We start from the raw sequence: 16,402 nt of genomic DNA, 5'->3' as shown, positions 1-16,402 counted from the left end.
TCTTCTTTCCCACTCTCCATGCCTTTGTGTGCGTGGCTTCAATGCCCATCATAGAGAAGAGCTCCTTGGTTTCCCCTTCCGCATCATCACGGTCTTTTAGACCGGACACTCGTACATGTAAGGCCCGGGTCTTCCTCCTTTGCTCCTCTTCAAGGGTCATCTTGATGATGGTGGGAGTGGGGATGGGTGGCGATTCTTTACCTTTCCCTTTCTTGGCGACCTCGATCCATTTCTCCGCCTCGTCCATCTTCTTTTGTGTCTTTGTGATCACCTCCACCCATGAAGATGTCTTCTCTTTATGTTGCTCCTCTTCCTCTCGAATGATCCTCATTTGCTCCTTGATGGTATTCAGCTCTTCAAGAAAGGAGGGCTGAAATTTTCCATGCTCAAGATTGCTTTTTGAAGTAGCTGCCAACTCTTTTTTGAGGGCTGAGATTTCAGCCGCTTGACTCTTAGCATGCAATTTGGCCTAGAGGCCTAGAGGCTTGGAAGTTGGAAGACTTAGGAGGCTTGAGGGAGAGGTGAGAGAGAGAGAGAGAGAGAGGGAGTCTAGATAGTAGAGAGTAGGGCCTTGTGTGAGAGGCTTGGAAGTTGGAAGTTACTAAGTTAGAAGAAGCTTGAGGGAGAGAGAGACTAGAGAGAGAGAGTTGCTTGAACTTTGAAAACTTGAAGGGGTGTGTGTGTGCTTGTAGCCTTGTAGCCTTGTTCTTATATAGATATTAGATAGGCAAGAGAGAGGCAAGGGCCAAGTCTCAAGGGCCAAGGCCCAAGGCCCCAAGGCTCAAGCCTAAAGGCCAAGCCTCAAGGCAAGAGAGAGGCAAGGGCCAAGGCCCAAGGCCCAAGGCCCAAGGCCCAAGCCTCAAGGCCCAAGCCTCAAAGGTGAAAGAGTGCACAGAGCGGAAGCAGAGTGGCACTAGAATGTGCTGAATAGAGAGTGCAAGAGAGAGAGAGATATGGAGCAAACTATGCTGAATATACTGAACCAAAACAGTCCCAAGCAAGAGACAGTGATAGTCTCATAAGTGAGGGAGCAAATATGTACAAGACTCAATGAAGAATGAGAGGCCAGCACCCACTATTTATAGTGGGGAAGAGCTGGCCGACTGGAGCTCATAAAGAGGCCGACTGGAGCTGTTGGACATGGCTCACTGGAAAAATGCCAGAATGGCTGGGAAAAATCCCAGAAAAATAGTAAAAAAAGGGGTGGCTAGCCCACAAGCAAGGGCCATACAAAAGGGGACCAAATGGGCACCATAAAGGGCAGAAACTGGGGATGGAAGTGCTAACACCCCCTCTCAGCACTAGATGCTGAACAAAAACCCGAGAAGCCGAAGAAGTCGTCCTCTGTCAAAGACAAAAGAAAGCAGCACCAACAGGTACCAGGAAAGCTCCACAAGCAATCTCCACAGCAACTCAGCTACAAAAGTAACAGTACAAGCTGCCAGGTATACTGTTCTTCTAGAAGAAATCAACCATGAAGGTTGCATCGTGCTGCTTCGAATATCGGTGCCAAACCCAAATATAAACACAGTGTCACAAGAATCCCTAGAAGCCTGTAGCTCCAAGAAGATAATACCCTCAAAAGAAATAGAGTCCATCTGCTCCAACTCTGTACCAAGAGTAGCCAAATGCTGTATAATAGCACCCTCCTCGAAGGTCGGCATCGCCAGATGTAAGAACTCAACTGCCCCCTCTGAAAACTGATGTCGGGACTCCACAGGCCCAACCAAATCCAAATCCCAATCCTTCAATCCCTGGAAGTACCACTGTGCCCCAGGCACGGTCACGGACACACCTAACCACAATCCAAAATCCTCACACAGAGTAAGAAAAACAGGAACATCCATGGTAGTGGTAACTGAAGTAGTAGTAGCCTCCTCAATAGCATCACATAGCGTAGAAGCAGGCTCCTCCATAGAAGACAAAGGGACCAGCAACACATCCTGGTCACTGGTTGTCGAAGAAAGAATCGGAGGTGAAGCAGTAGGAGAAAAATCCCCCTCAGAAGCTGTGAGCAAAGACAACCCACTATCTTTCTCAAAAACATTACCAGAGATATCATCCTAGCAAGGAGAAGTATGCACAGAAACTGAAGGCAGGGCAACAAGAGAAACAAACTCCTCAAATGCAGGGAGCAAGACAGGCCCACTATCCTTTGCTGCAGGAACATCTCCAAAAGAAGTATCCACAAAATCACTCGTTGCACAACACCCAGAAGCAGAAAGCATCTGCCGATCACTGGCATCACCATACAGGTCACAAAGCAACTGCCACACATAGAAGGTAGAAGCATCATCAGGAGCATAGATGAAGTGTCAAAGAACCGAATCCTGACAATTCAGGAGGAGAAAGCCATAGATCTGTCCGTCAGTCTTCCTCCACCGACACACATCCTCCGCAGAGGCAAGGTCCGGCAAGCACGGATTCTTGTACGAGAGAAACTCCATCAAACCATACTCCCTGAGAATAGAAGTAACCTGCAACTTCCATGACTGAAAGTTACCACCATCCAACTTGTCTGCCTCATCAAGGAAATAACAAGAGAGTGGTACGGGAGCCAAATCTGAAGTTGTCATCATTGATCCAATCAATAGGACCAACCCTCATAAGATAAAACTGTCCAAATCAGAAAACGCTGATATAGGGTCTTTCCTCCCACCAAAACGCAGCCCTAAGAGGCTGGACAGCACCCGAGAATCCCCTGTAGCAAAAAACGCAGAAGCTTCTGTCGACTGTACCTCCAACCTTGAGGTCACTAGAAGAGGGAAGAAAAAAATGTGGATTTGATATAGAGAGAAAAGGTAGCCACACAGGGCCAGGGAATATGCTGTAAGAGGGTGCAAGAGGGAAAGGCAACAACATAGACAGTAGCTTGGGCTCTCCTCAAGAAAAAATGCACAATCTCTGAAGAAAAGGTGTCCTCCACAGGTACCAAGAGTGCCCCCAAATCCTGCAACACCACAGGCCTCCTCTGCAAAGGGAAAGGGCCACTGGAGAGGAAAACGCAGCAGTGAACAAGTGCTGTCCTGTAGAAAGCAGGCCGCCTGCAGTCCAATCTCCAAGTGGGCAATGAAACGCTGATCAACAAGAGCCAGACGGCTGAATTGGTGAAGCCAATCTGAAGAAAAAACGACCAGCAGAGTGCTGTCCAGAAAACGCAGCAGCAAAAGCTATGGATCTGGAAGAAAACGCAGAGGAGAAGGTGCTGAAAACAGGGCTGAATCTGGGGCAGCAGAAAGGTTGCTAAACCTGGAGCTCTGATACCATGAAAGAGTGCACAGAGCGGAAGCAGAGTGGCACTAGAATGTGTTGAATAGAGAGTGCAAGAGAGAGAGAGATATGGAGCAAACTATGCTGAATATACTGAACCAAAACAGTCCCAAGCAAGAGACAGTGATAGTCTCATAAGTGAGGGAGCAAATATGTACAAGACTCAATGAAGAATGAGAGGCCAGCACCCACTATTTATAGTGGGGAAGAGCTGGCCGACTGGAGCTCATAAACAGGCCGACTGGAGCTGTTGGACATGGCTCACTGGAAAAATGCCAGAATGGCTGGGAAAAATCCCAGAAAAATAGTAAAAAAAGGGGTGGCCAGCCCACAAGCAAGGGCCATACAAAAGGGGACCAAATGGGCACCATAAAGGGCAGAAACTGGGGATGAAAGTGCTAACAAAAGGCTCAAGGCCTCCCCAAACGGCCAAGCCAAACGGCTAGAAACAGCCAAGGCAAACGGCTAGAAACGGCTCCGCAAACGGCTAGAAACGGGCAAAAGAAACCAGTCTGACTGCGCAGAATGGCTCCTTGCCGTCCCCCCACAGTGCCGTCCCCGTTCCTACTGCCGTCCCCTTCACCGTCCCTTGAGAGGGACGCCTCCAGGGGGACGTCCGACCGTCCCCTGCCGTCCCCGTTCCTGAACCGTCCCGACTCGGCGTCCCTCCGTTCCAACAGTCCGTCCCTTCCGTCCCGTGTGACTATGCTCATAAGTGAGGTGCTGTGAGGTCATGGTTAACCGGGCAACAACATCATAATCATCCTCTTTCTTGAGGAATTCTTTCTTGAGATATCTTCGAATTGTGCCCAAGTCGTTGGGTTAGGGCGTTGGGTTAGGGTTGAGTTCCTTCCACCAAAGCAAAGCTTTGCCTGAGAGGAAACCTACTGCTAGCTGGATATTTTTCCCATCTTCATATGGATGGAACTGAAAATGGACTTGCCACTTATGTAGCCAAGTGTCCACTATCTCCTTGGTACAGTGCTTTTGCTCGCCCTCGAACTATTCCGGAGTAATGTTGGGGCCTAAAGCAGATGCCAAGGTATCCATACCCGAAAGAGTAGATAGGGTAGTGGTCAAAAGAGATGGAGTTTTGCAAAGCCTGCATCTGCGTGGCGATTTGTGCTTGACGTTCCGAAGAAGAAGCTTCGAGAGCAACTTTAAACTCTTGGAAATCTGATTTTGACACATCATCGTCGAAGAGATCGGCATCGGTATCTTCCATAGCCGGCAAGCCTTCACGTTCGATAAGGGGCTCCAACTCGGATTCTTGGGTCGACATCTTGAAGAGGGCAAGGGGAGAGAAAATTCGATCTTGCACAAGAAAAGTGCTAGAGAACTTTAGAGATTGAGAGCTTGATAACTTGAGAGATGTGTGGCAAGAAGCTTGCTTTGGGGAATATATAGGCTTTCCCAAAAGCAATCTTGAGAGCTTTTACTTTTGTGTAAATAAAAAATAAAAAATATAAATAAATAATATATATATATATATATATATATATATATATATATATATATTCTGTTGTCTTAAAAAAAAAACACCTTTAAGCATTAAGTAGATTTTTTAAACCTTTTATTAAGGTTTAGGAAAAAAAACGAAAGCAAGAGAAAAAAAAACTCCTTGCTACGTTGTTTTTCGCTAAATCCATCGCCGCCTTCCTGCCACCGTGTGCTGCGTGTCTGCTCACGTGTACGAGCCTGGCTGCAACATGTACCATACACATGCGTGGAGCGCCGCCTGCCTGCCTGCGTACCCCACGTCGACTGCCCACGTGTGCCGCCTTCAGCGTGTTTGCGCACGAAGAGAACCTGTCGACTGCCCGTGTACGCATGTGTCCGCCTGGCTGGCGCTGCTGCCTGTGCACTTGTCTTGCACACGATTGTGTGCTTATGTATACCCGTGCGTATACTTGGCCGCCTGCACATCATAGGTGCGCCTGTGCCAGCCTGCGCACCAGACGTGCGCCGGATCATGCTTGACAGCCTGCCAGCGACTGTATAAGAGTACCCGCCCTAGCTGCGCATACAAGCGCTAAACAACACAGCCGATGACCTTCTCTCTCTCTCTCTCTGTCTCTCTCTCTCTTACAAAAATAGCCGACATGCTATTTTTTTTTCTCTCTTCAAACTGATCAAGCAGTTGCACAAACACAACCCTTCTTCTTGCTAAGCAAACCAACCCTACTAGACCACCATCTCCATCACCACGGGCTCCTACGATGAAAAAGCAACATACTAATATGAAAAAACAGTAGTATGCATAGAAAGAACAGCAAGCTTCTCGAACTCATACCTTTTCTTCGACCTAATCTTCTCTACCTACCGACTTGCTCGTTCACGAGGCATGCTCTGATACCACTGTCAAATCCCCACCGGATCTCCTCGTGGAACGCTCCTGGTACAAGACTCAAAACCTGCAACAAACAAGCAAACAAGAAGGGGGTGCAGGCATGACTCACCTCCCAACCACGACAGTTGTGGGCAAGCCCACAAGACTTGGCTGTCCCCACCGAGCCACGAGCTGAGCTAACTAGATGGACGTACCGACCAATCTCTATCTCGTGACGTCCCATACCGCCACGCAAGGCTCCCCACCAGAAATGGTGTGTTTGCTTTATTGCTGAATGTGTAGAGGACTGACTTTGTGGCTGTAAATATCCTATAGATGACGACTTGGAGATCTTGAAATGCTGCAGGCTCCTCTGGATCAAGACCTCTACCTTGTGTTTGGCTATGCACAAGCCTCACAAACTTGTAGAAATCTCAGATGAATGACACAAGGACTGGAGTGATCTATATATAGGGGTATGGGGCCGTCTCAAACAGGCCCACATGCTATGGGCCTGGTTGACCAGCAAAAAAGGACAAAGTAATCATTTAATTATTTGTTTTCTCATGTTCGTCTCCCCAAATCTAGGCACCTAGGGCTAGGTGCTCATGTGGGTCCCCCAAGGGGTCCTGGGCAACAAGCCTCCAAGGCTGCCCAAGCATAGTCATATGAAAACCAGTTTTGTCCCTATGAAAGATGAAAAGAACGAAATGGATGAAACATTTCGAAATGAAACGAAACACTCCTACTAAAAACAAACCTTATTCTTCTCCTCTTCTTTCTCTTCCCCTTCACTTGTTGGAAATAAGTGCACACTAGGTGTACTCTTTTCCTAGTCTAGTATAAACTTTTGTCTTGAGTCTTGTGTGTCTGCCATGTGGCATCTTATTTGTCCCACATATCAGCGTGGCTACTATCTCTTGTACTACACACCTATATATTGTGGGTGTCACATCATAAGAAGTATCCAGCTTGTGTCTTGTCTACACTCATCTCAAGGTAACTCTTTGTCCTTCAATCTTGTTCTTATTTCATTTCTAGTCTTCTAGTTTCTAGCTCTTGCTTCCATATTTCTACATGGTATCAGAGCCACTGCTTCCTTGCTCCTAGAGATTGAGGAGAGGGAGGCCAAAAAGAGAAGCCATGCCCTCTCTCTCTTTCTCTAAGTGCAAGAGAGTATGCTCTCTTTCCTCTTGAGGACCTCTACTACCTACGTGGAGAAGCGACATCTTTAAAAGGAGGCCGCTCCAAGTTGTTGCCCGCCATCTCCATCTTCTGCCTGTCTTCTCCACGATTGCTGCTATTCAGGCCGTCACCTCTAGCTGCTGCCGTTCCTGTTCAGGCTGTCTCTACTGCTGCAGATTTGCACGCCACTTCTGCCCCCTGCAGCCGCTCTTCTCAGAACAGAAATCTGCCACCATTATCTTGCTCAGTTCCGCTCTTATTCTCAGCCACCACTCAGCCTCGCAGGCCTGAACTTCTTACTGCACGCTGTTATTCGTGGAGAGAGCTAGAGCAGCAGCCGACCAGCATCTATTTGCTACGCACTTGCTGCTGCAGCAGCTCAGCAAATTTTCGTCTTTTTTTTTTTTGGAGCCGCCTCAGCTTTGGACGTTCATCGTACTACCCTGATGCTTTCCTTTGGCTGCCTTCTTCATCGACTCAAGGGGCTGTCTCTGCCTGGGATTTATTGCGCTTGAAGAGTCTACAAGGTACTGTGCATTGTCTCCTTCAGTTTGCTGGCCAGTACTTTTGCAATTTGGATCTCTTCTTTCATTCATTTCTGCAATCTTGTAAGGGAATAGACACTGCCCTCTTCTACTCATTCTCTCATGTCTATCGACAAATTCAATGGGTCCAACTTTCATACTTGGCAAATCAAAATCAAGTGCCATCTTATGAAAGAAAGTCTTTGGGACGTTGTTCACCATGCTGCTCCCGAAGATTCCGACATTGAGCAAGTTGTCACTTATGCTCCCACTGCCAAGAATGACAAAGCCTATGCTATCGTCTTGCTTGGTCTTGGAGATGATTACATTCATCACATCTCCGACATACAGTCTGCTTCTCAAGCATGGATCACTTTGAATACCCTTTTTGGACCCCGCTCTAAAAACTCTAAGATTCAACTTATGATCTCATTCTTTGATCTATATATGCAGGAGGGAGCTACTATAGCCTCTCATGTCAATTATCTTCGCAGTCTTATGGTTCAGCTTGCATCAGTGAAGTCCCCCATCTCCGAAGATATTGCTATTGTTGTGCTTCTCAAAAGCTTACCTGACACCTATGCTACTCTTGTCACTACCTTCAAGTATCACAATAATCCTACTCTTGAAGGTATCATCAATGCTCTCCAAGAAGAGGAAAGAACTCAACAACAAAAGGTAACTGACACTACATTTTTAGCAAAGTAAGGAAGTTCTAAGGTAAGAAAGCCTTGCACCCATTGTGGCAAAACTAATCATATGGAGAAGGACTGCTTCAAGGCTCATCCATGCACCATTTGTGGCCGTGATAATCACCGGGAGAAGGACTGCTACTCTAAACCCTCTACATCAGCCCCTACATCTACCTCAGCCCATGTTGTTGCAGCATCTCCATTAGCAGATCTTGCTGTTCATTCCTCATATGATGAAACGTGGGCTTTATGATTACTTCATCTTTCTTGTCTACCACTTTGACCACCGATGATGTAGGTCAAGGGGTTCTAGTGTCTTACTCATTCTGCTTTTGGACCTCTCTCTTGTCCCTACCCAAGAGGCAAAGATTGCCCTTGAGGAGGGGATGTCTTCAAGGTCCATCTATTTGTCTACAGTCAGTCTTCTGTCTATCTAGTCTTGTCTGTCTGTCTATTTGTCTATCAATCTGACTATGTCTTGTTTTAGACCTGAGGGCTGAGTTTTTTAAAGACCCATTGGGGCTAGCGTGTGCCTGTGAAGCTTGTACAAAACCTTTAGGGACGGGCCCATCTTTGGTTTTTAGTGTTGTGTACTGGGGCAGTCACTGCACCATACAGCTGTTGGAAATCAATGCTTCACTCTCGTCATTGTTACTATGCGGGTGTCAAGTTGCTGTATTTTGTAAGGCCTTCTATATGAAGAGAAGCCACATGCTCAGACGCTTGACAGTGCCCAGTTTATACACTAGGGTCGGCCATAGGTAGCCAGATGGTGAGGAGACAGCTTATGCAGCTTTGGCACATTTTTGAAGACCCATTGGGGCTAGTGTATGCCTAGTGGGATGCATCATGAAGCCTGTACAAACTTTCATAAATACATCCAAGAAGGGAGGGATGGGCCCATCTTTGGTTTCTAGTGTTGTGTGCTGGAGCAGTCATTGCACCATACACCTGTTGGAAATCAATGCTTCACTCTCGTCATTGTTACTATGCGGGTGCCAAGTTGCTCTATTTTGTAAGGCCCTCCATATGAGGAGAAGCTACATGCCCGGACGCTCAACCTCGGCCAGTTTAGACAGTAGGGTTGCCATAAGTAGCCAGATGGTGAGGAGACAGCTTATGCCGATTTGGCACCATGCCAAATAGGACTCAAGATTAGGAGGAGATCTTCCGGAGGACACCTAGTCCTCGGGTTGCAGGGCCAGAATGGGCGCCCAGACGACCTTGGATGGGGACCTATGATACTACCAACCCTAGGTACTATATATATATATTGGGAGTCTCCTTTGACATATTGAAATTGTCAGTTGAGACCTATCTTCTCTGCGTTGTGCACCCTCGCTAATGCTCCATCTCATAGTCTACCTAGATTGCCATCAAAGCTCCTTGCCAAAGTGCATGGGCGGGCAGATGTCATCATTTTGCAAGTGAGTTTGCATAGAAAAATATATTATTCCCCATCTCTAAGTTCTTTGGCTTGTGGAGGATTGTGCTGTTTTTGTGAACACACAAGTCGTACATTCTTACATGGTATCTGAGCACATGCTCTAGACAAGGCTTGTTTGCAAGTGGCTCTGTGGTAGCAGATCTGGTGAAGTGGCTCAATCTAGAAATAATATAGCTGCAAGGGTGTTTGGCAAAGGAAGTTGGATGGAACCAACTTTAAAATGTGGAAGTTCAAGTTGAGGTCAATTATGTCCTCTATGAGTTGTGAGACACCACTATTGGGCTTGATAGGAGGCCAGAGGCAACTTCGGATTGTGTAGATCCAACTTAAACAATACCACCAAATTCAGCTCTTATTTTGCAATGGAGAAGAAAGGATGGAGACACTGTGTGCACCATCACTGTTATGACCATGATTCAGCACATGTTTTTTGCCACAAGCGTGGCTAGTTTTTGAAACCAATGTGAGACCATGAATCAAACAAGGATGCATAACCTTGAGAATAAGCTAGCATCGGAGAAGCTCTATGATGGAGAAGTAGCAGAGCCATTCATTACAAGGATCAAGAACGTGGGAGATGAGATTACAGTTATTGGAATCAACACGTCAAGTGAAGACCTTGCATGCAGGTGTATTAGGTGTGATGGTGTGCTCGCTTCTGGTTTTTAAGTCCCGCTTTTATCATTTGAGGATTTATGTACTTTTGGAGGAGGAGATGCATTACAAGGCTAGAGATGGTGGTGATTCCACCTTCTCAGCAAAAGCGACAAAAAGGTAAGTCTCCTCTTGAGCTTGTGCATGCTTATCTTTGTGGTAAGATGCCTTCCATTGCACTGGGTGGTTCTTCCTACTTTATGTTACCGATCGATCGATGACTATAGCATAAGGCATATGCTTTTGGAAAATTTTGATTATGGCATAAAATTGTCGAGAATGAGGCAAGAAAAAAGGTGAAGTTTGGGACAGACCGGGGCGAAGAGGTTAGTCATTTGACCACTACTCGTACTCCTTAGCAAAATGAAGTTGTGGAACAAAAGAACCAACGGTTTATAGGGATGGCTAGGAGCATGCTCAAGAGGAAAGGAATGCCAAATACTTTTTGGTCTGAGACAATTAACATTGCAGTGCACATACTCAAAGGAGTTACACCAAGCAACGAAGAGGATGACTCCTCAACAGGCTTACTTTGGTAAGAAGTGCACATTATGATTTTTCAAAATATTTGGATGTGATTCTTATATGTGCATGTTCCAGACTCATCAAGGACCAGGTGGGATTCCAAGAACCGCAAGTGTATCTTTCTAGGGTACAATATGGAATCGAAAGTTTACTGACTCTACGACCCTATGGCAAGAAAGATTATAGTGAGCCGCGATATGGTGTTTGTGGAACAGTCCCATCAAATGGAGAAGGAGGCTCCGTCCACTTTATCCACCAACGAATACATAACCAAGCAGAGAGACAACCCACCAACGAATACATAACCAAGCAGAGAGACAACCCACCAACGGCAAATCTGCTTCTATGGTGAAAGGGAGGTCCGCACCTGAGCCACAGGAGGTGGAAACTGAAGATGAAGATGATAGGGCACAGAGGAAGATGTCATATCCAAAGTGAGTGAAGCACCTTTTTGTTGATGGAAAAGCTCCTCCGACTCTAGAGGATGAGTGACCAGCTATTCATGGGTCGAAGAGGATATAGGAGCATAATAGGCCTCAAGCAAATGTTGTCAACATGGCACTTATGGTTGAGATAATGAAAGTGCAGGAGCCAGCAAGTTTGGAGGAAGCACAAGCAGATCCGAATAGGAGATCTGAATAGGAGAGGGGGGCCATGTATGACTCCATTATAAAAAGATGCACTTGAGATCGTATGATCATTCAGAGAAATCGAAACCAAGTGGATTTACAAGGCCAAGTACATATTTGATGGTTCATTGGAGAAGCATAAGGCATAGCTCAGGTTGGGATTGGACTTTTAGAAGACATTTGTCCCCACAGCTAGATTGACCACCATTTGAAAAGTACTAGCTTTGGTTGCTCATGAAAAGCAGATGTGATGCAGATGGACACGAATTCAACCTTTGTGAATAAACATTTCAAGGAGGAGGTGTATGTTGAACAACCGCCAGGTTTTGTGATGCTTGGTTCAAAAGGTGAATTTTGCGGACTTTAAAAGGCATTGCATGAGCTGAAACAAGTCCCTCGAGCTTGGGACGAGTGAATTGACTCTTATTTTGTGAGTATTGGTCTTTCTAAAGGCCGGTCAGACGCAAGTCTATATGTTTTCTCTTAGTAAGGATCATAGTCCTTTATGTGGACAACCTTATGAGAAGGTCTTGTAGATGATGGAGTTGTTGAGTTCAGGGTTTGAGATGATAGACCTTAGACTTTCGTGTTTTTGTTTGGGGCAGGAGCATTATATCTGCACAAGAGTAGCCAACAGAGTTGTGTGTCAATTAGAGCTGCATGGCGATTGGGAAGAGCTCGATGTTCATGCTTGTATAAAGCACATTGAGATACAATCACTTTGTGCACAAACTTAACTAAACATGAATGGAGAGTTTGAGAGCTGGTGGTCTATCGCTAGACAACGAAGAATTGTACAGATATCCTCACAATGACTCTTGGGAAAGATGTGTTGGAGCGACATCTTGGCGTTGAACTGAAGAGGTAGTACAATGAGAGAGGGTGTTGGAAATCATTGCTCCACCCTCGTCATTGTTGTGTGGGTAACGGGTTGAGAGAGAGAGAGAGAGAGAGAGAGAGAGAGAGAGAGATTACGAAGAGGTCCATAGAGGCATAAACATCAGATCATTACTTAATCAAGGTTAATAAAGGATTAAGAAAGAAATTAGTGATTAAACAAAGAGATTAATCAAGATTAATGAGAGTCGTGGACAAAGCATATTTAAATCAAAGTTGATGTCCCTTTTATTACATAGCTTGGTCTTTAGGCCCATACTGCTAAGTGACCACACATGTGCCAAGCATTGACATGCGTAGTTCTAGGTGTCCTAGTAGGTGTCACTTTACTAATAAGTGTGCTAGGCTAAGATTCTAACATTTTATTTAATGTGTGCATATGTGCACTACCCCTAGCACTTTTATTCTTAACACCCTAACTACCAAACACATTTCCACTATCAAAGTGTGAATATTTACAACAATTCCCCCCATAGTGGTAATGTGTATATACAAAGATTTATGTGTGGCTATTCATATAGTAGTAATGTGTGGACGCAGGCTAATAATGGGCCGGGGTACTTTTTTCCCTTTTAGGAGGTTTTTTTCCCCGAGCACCTTATGAGTGTATGTAAGTGACTTTATCTCGTTACTTCACTTGTACTTTACTCATTCTCATCAATCTACTTTGAGTGTTGTGCTTCGATCTATCTCTCCTTGCTTACTACACCTATGTGTGTGTTGCTACTTTGATCTCCACTCCAACAATTAGTCTTAGAGTAGGTTCTCTTGGCTCTCACCCCCTTGTCATCTTCTCCACGAGTTGCTCTTTTGATTGTCTTAGATTGAGCTATCCTCTTAGGTGAAGAAGGCATACTCTATAGTGTGATGTTAACTACGTTAACATAGTTTTTGCATGTTTTGAGGACTTACGTACGCGTTTCGGGGCTCGCTTGCATGGTATATTGTTTTCATAGGCATTCCGTGGGAGTGTCAAATCGAACTTTTTTTTTTCGATTTAGGATTTTTGCACAACAGTAGTAGCTTTTGGCGTGCAAATAGGGCCGTCGTCAGCTCATCTTCAATAGCTTTAACATTATCATTGATTTTTGCATTTCTGCTAAATATAATTTCCACACTCTACACTCTATAATATTTCATATACTTTGCAGGTTTCCTCCATTCGCTAGTGATCTACTCGCAGCTATATCGGTTGCATTGAGTGGGCATTGATAGTACCTATGTCACATGCACTCTGCACTGTAGTGCATGGTGACAAACTGGCTCATCATCATTAGTTCATTATTTGTACAGTATTAGTTCCATTTAGGACGATATTTGTCGTACGCCATGACCCCATTGTAATCCTCAGTCTAGGATAAGTCAGGTACGAGCCATAGCAAGTCATTCTCAGCCATAGCAAGTCGGTTAGTCAGTCTAAGTTCCTTAACCCACTTAAAGAGACGCATTCATGTATAAACAGTCAGTATAGAAACCTTAGGGTTTGCATTAGAAAGCATCCTGCACATTGCACATCATTCATGCATAGCATCTAGACCACTGCAGGAACCCCAGATAGCATCCAATATTTATCTAGGATTTTTTCGGTATTTTTTTATTTTCAGCATTTTTCACAACATTTATACATTATTTATGGACATGAGCAGTTGGCCAGCTCTGTAGCCAGCCGACTGGCTCATTCAGTCCATATAAATACAGCCCTTACGTAATCATTCCATCATTCATCATATTCAGCAAGAGAGCAATCAAGCGCTTGTCATCCTTGGCCTCAGGAGCATAAGCGATTGTAGTTTCAGCCACCTCTCTTCAACGTTTGTCTCCTACAGCCCTAGGCGCCTCAAACGCATGAGCATTCAGCCATCTACATCAGTAAAACGCATCAGTTCAGCATTCAGCCAGCATTCAGTCTTGCGTTTTCTGCATCCACACAGTTTTCAGTATTCATCATATCATCGTTTTGCTCCAGCCACTTGGTGAAGGTAAAACGCAGCATTCATATTCATTTACAGCATTCATACTCAGTCTAGAACAGTCCCAAACAGCCCTCTCTCAGTCCTAGCCTATGCCTTCCTCATACCATTAGGAAGAGTGCATAGGCTCGAGATTGGACATCTTTCGTGTTTCTGCAGCAGTGTACAGTTCAGCCCAACACTTGGTCTTCAGAGGTCTTGTGTTTGGCTTATCGTCAGTCACATCGTCAGTCTCTTTAAAGATAATAAAGCAAATACTATCTCGGTAACGGGATAGGGGGCCCTTCAGTGGGTAATTCCGGACCTAATACGGTGTACAGTTCTCATCTCTCTCTCTCATATCTCTCTTAGGTTTGAAGCATTAAAGTGGATTGCTAAACTCGCGAAACTTAGGATAGAGAAGACGGTGTGAGCATTTGTGTGACAGGATTCTCCAATACGAATACTTCCGCTGCATGTTACAACCTATAAGTAGGGATATTTGCATTTTGTGTCAGAGGTTAGTTATTTGCATTTTGTGTCAGAGGTTAGTTATTTGCAAGCTGAAATGGCAGAGGCTATGATGTATTCGCTTTCTGCCAAGGATTATCTTGACGGGACCAACTATCCATTGTGGTCCTATATGATGCGCCATGTATTGGTCTTTGGAATGTTATTGGCATTGAGGCTTACCCTGCCTCACCAACACAGTGGCATAGTACATGTACTTTGGATGGTGATATGAATTCTGATGTATCTATGGTATCCGGCTCCACACCTCCCACAACAGAACAAGCCAGTCGGGATGGCAGAGATGCACCGGCACATGCATTAGTGGCACTTTCAATGAAACGGGAATTATTTCATATTCGCTCATGTAAAACTATGAAGCATGCTTTGGATGTAGTTTAATAGGTGTGTAACGAGGCACGAGTGGCCTACTTGTGTAAGTAAGCATGAGTGGCCTACTTGCACAAGAAGTTAAGAGTCCGAGCATAAGAATAAGGGAGATTTAATGGATGAGTTCCTCATAAGAATTAAAGATCTTAGGGAGTACCTGACATGTATTGATGAGACCTATTTCGACAGTTCTTTGGTGTCTATTGTTCTTACAGCTCTACGGGGTTCATACAAAGGTTTTGCATCTACACTTCGGCGCATGATGAAGTGTAATCCCAATTCTCTTTGTAAGCCTGGCGGGGTGTGTACTGATAGACTTAACCACGTGTCCAAGTGATATATATATATAGAGAGAGAAGGGAATAGGGATCTTGCACAATAAACCACACGGGGCGGGGAACAGGACCCGCTCTCTTTCAAGAATTTATTTAGGAAGAATCCATGGGCACGCTGGCCAGGATCAATATAATCAATGAATACAAAATAAACAGATATGCCGATGTAGGATATCCAAGTCAAGGTCGATGTCGATGTCTAGGCACAAGATCCCTGATGCCTAGCACACCATGGGGATAACCCACAAGTATCTCTCACCGGGCTAGTACCAGATCCAATATCCAAATCCAATGAATCCAACTCCAAATCCAAGGCCAAATCCTAGTGTAAATTCAAGTCCAAGAATCACTCGCTCATCCCATGTAATCTCCACGACTCCTATAGCCTTGTTGATGAAGAAAACCATGGAAAAGCTCTTTCTGGCAAGAAAACTGATATCAAAACCTGTTTTAATGGTTTTCGGGTGATAAAAACCTCCAAAAAGCAGTTTTTGGAGCAATTTTTTGGTTTCTGAAATTTTCAGTCCGTTCGTATCTGCACAGTTCCGTATGGATGTACGGATCCATACAGTCGTATGGACAAGTGATGGCGTGGCACATTAGTTGATGGAGGAGCTCTGAATTAGCGGGCAACGATAAAAAATTTCATGATTTGGTTCATGATCAAGTAGATGATGATGGAGAAGATGATCTCCATGCTTCAATGAAGATGGCAATGCGATGAAGAGGTTCCTCTTCAACTTGATGCTCAAGAGAGGCTCATGCTTCTTTATTACTTGAGGAAGCCTTGCTTTTTGCCAAAAAGTGATGCTTTTGCATTGCTTTTGCCTTTTACTTTGCTTTTGGTCTTTTTAATAGTAAAATATTGCTCAATTTTAGTCAAAAGTTGGCTTGAGAACAAGGTCGTGCGTAAGCTCCCACTAGCACACAATCAAGTAGATGATGATGGACAAGATGATCTCCATGCTTCAATGAAGATGGCAATGCGATGAAGAGGTTCTTCTTCAATTTGATGCTCAAGAGAGGCTTATGCTTCTTTTATACTTGGGGAAGCCTTGATTTTTGC

This window comes from Cibotium barometz, chromosome 38, assembly GCF_041138505.1.
Source record: "Cibotium barometz isolate CiBa-2024 chromosome 38, ASM4113850v1, whole genome shotgun sequence".
NCBI classification, from domain to species: domain Eukaryota; kingdom Viridiplantae; phylum Streptophyta; class Polypodiopsida; order Cyatheales; family Cibotiaceae; genus Cibotium; species Cibotium barometz.
This window is presented reverse-complemented; position numbering follows the sequence as displayed.